This window comes from Rhagoletis zephyria, unplaced genomic scaffold, assembly GCF_001687245.7.
Source record: "Rhagoletis zephyria isolate East Lansing unplaced genomic scaffold, Rhagoletis_zephyria_1.1 Rzeph_scaffold_07135, whole genome shotgun sequence".
In the NCBI taxonomy this organism is placed as follows: domain Eukaryota; kingdom Metazoa; phylum Arthropoda; class Insecta; order Diptera; family Tephritidae; genus Rhagoletis; species Rhagoletis zephyria.
Genome location: NW_016164218.1, coordinates 20,239 through 23,219, shown reverse-complemented (window position 1 = coordinate 23,219; position 2,981 = coordinate 20,239). Strand labels below are relative to the sequence as shown.

The following is a 2,981-nucleotide window of genomic DNA, read 5'->3' as shown; positions in this document are numbered from 1 at the left end:
CTCTAAAAATTTGTTTTTGTGGATGTCTTTATTTTGTACGTAGAAAAAATAAAGGGGCCCAATGATGTTCATATTTTAAGTACCACCCAAACATACCTGAATAACTAAAAACCATGTAACATGATTATTATAACAAGTGCCTTACTATTACACTGTAATAGTTAGCTTTGAAGTAGAGAAATCAAACTATAAGGAGGAAGAATAAGCACTAAATAAATTGTAATAGCGAGCATTCATCCTATAGACAGTTTCAGTGACAACCACACAAAACTATTCATTATAGCGAAGAATTTGTGGGGGATAATTAAAACACATTTTTAAAAGAAGGTATGGACAATCAATGTTATAAAAAAACAAATACACCGACAAAATGCTACTAATTGCAGCTAAGGACATAAGATTGATAGGTATATGAATATTTTCTAATGTTGAGTAATAAACGATTACGCACACAACAACTATGTAGACATGTAAGCTGTCAAGGTGAGCCTGAAGAGTAATTGAGTTTTCCGGTAATTTAATTTAATATATAGTAGGAAATTACACTTAGAGAGACAATACGAATTATCATTAATAAACAGCATAAATAATAAAGGATCTAAGATACTAACCTGAAGAAAATAGCTAATTTAGTTACCGTTCATCTAACCGGGATAATATCATGTTGATTAGGACATAACTATTGCTCAGCAGACCAGTATATTATATTCTTTAGTGCAGTTTAGAGAGATGAATAAACTTGGAAATCGGCTTATAATTCGCAATATCATTTTTATTACCTTTTTTGAGAATCGACGCAATAAAAGTCACTTTTCAGTCATCAAGAAAAACTCCGGCGGAGAGTGAAATGTTAAAAATGTGCCTGAAAGGCTCAAAACGCAGAAGCACAAAATTTAAACTAAATAACTGAGAGCTTGCAATGTATTTATTAGTTTATTAGTTTTAATTTAGCCATACACCTTCGCTTGCCAAAAGTTAATTTCGAAAATTGAGCGAAAAATTTAAGTTTTAGAAGAAATCCTGAGAAACAATCAGACTCTAAAGTAGCGCTAGCTGAGACCCCATTTTAAGTTATAAATAAAACATATTCTCCCAACTCCTTAGACGTTTGATACTTAAAAATATTGCAAAAACGTTTAGCAAATGGCCAAGACCAATCCAGTTAAAATAAGTTACTGAGCTCAGTAAAATTACAAGCGAGTAATTAAATGCTACCCTCTGACTGCTACTAGTGATTATGTAATGATTTTCAATATGGCAGTGTTAATGTAAAACTTTACCCAATTCAATTAATTTCAGAAAAAAATGAGCTCTGGCCTCTCTTTTCGACACTTTGCTACAATTTTCAGGACATAAAGCAATCTTCGCTCACTACAGCTAAATATGTATGTATGCCTTCCAAGCACACCTGCAAATTAAACTGAAACATATTTAACTCAAACAGTTTGTATAAATGTCTATGTGAATGTGTTTACAAAAGTGAAAATTATGTTTCTCTGGCATTTAAAATCACATATGTCTAAAGTCCTTGCATGGCAATTCAATTTTACTTAAACGCCTACTCATACATATGTACACTTGCATGCTTGTACATACATACATATTTACATTCCTAAGTCCTTGCATAGATAAGTAAGTGTGAAAATTTGATAACGTCTGTTGGCAGAATTTATGGCTTTTTAACTAAGTTATCCGATTTGGTCACTTGGGTGCAGAGGTAGGAAAATTATTTAATTTGGCAATTTGCAGTCGGAATGTATTGAAGTAAATCTAATTAAATTTTAAATGAATACAATTACGAAGACGAATTGGTAAATATTTGCAATGTCAAGTGTGGCAAGTAATAAGAAAATTAGTTCTTAATTACGGCAAGAGAAGGGGATGAGAATTTAGAAACAAATATAGAAGGAAAATAATATTGCGAAATGCAGTTGATGAGATTGCGATTTTCAAGTATTACTTGTCCTTATAAAACCTGCTGATCGCGGCGCCTTTTATTAGACTTTTCTTTGAAGAATATAGCACACATAGCCTCGCGAAGCTACTGGGAGCCGGCCACTGCTTTATATTCCCTTTTCTGGCGAACGCCATTACTGTCTGGAGCAAAGACAAATTTTCTGTGCTTGAAAAATGGCTGAGGTTGAAGAAGGTGTTGTCGAGAGCTTCGACGAACAACCACCAATTGAAACTGAGGACGCTGAGACTCTGTTAGAAACAAATGTTGTTGCCACAACGAAATTGTCTGAAATTAAACTTTTTGGTTGTTGTTCGTGCGACGATGTGACCGCAAATGATATTTCGCTACAGGATTACATTTCGGTCAAAGAGAAGTTTGCTCGCTCCCTCCTTCGAAATTATCCACCTGTTGACAGGTGAAAATACTATACAGATTCTAGAGAGCGCTGTCATCAACTCGGGACCCCGTGATGATTCGGCACATATTGGGCGTGCTGGTAATGTGCACCGTCAAGCCGTCGGTGTGTCACCCTTGCGTTGTGTGAACCAGGCTGTCTGGTTGTTATGGCCTGGTGCCCGTGAAGCTGCTTTCAAAATCATCAACACCGTCGCCGAATGCTTGGCTGATGAACTTATCAACGCCGCTAAGGGATCATCCGAATCCTACACTATCAAGAAGAAGGATGAGTTGGAAAGTGTTGCCAAGTCCAACCGATAAGCGCTACAGTTGTGCATTCGCTTTTGTGTATATTTTTTACAATTACAAAGATGACTTGCTGAATAAACAAAATATATGCATAGGTAAATCAGAAAAGCTATTGAGCGTTACTTAGGGTCTTTTGCCTGTTCAAAAAACATGTTGATACACGGCATTCTTCATAAAAAAATAAACTTTAACGTCTCGTGGCTCTTTGTACCACGGCAGCACTTAGAACTACTCCAGAGGCTGCTCTAATTCCTCAGGATTCCCCAGTCTTCCGTCGATCGACTTACTTTGCGGAGAACGTTGCTGATAAGTCAGCTGG

At 36.0% G+C, this 2,981-nt stretch overlaps 1 pseudogene; it reads left to right on the top strand.

The window, feature by feature from the left end:
- Positions 1 to 2,066: 2,066 nt before the first annotated feature.
- Positions 2,067 to 2,680, top strand: LOC108373911 (40S ribosomal protein S5a-like; annotated as a pseudogene).
- The last annotated feature ends 301 nt before the right edge of the window (positions 2,681 to 2,981 follow it).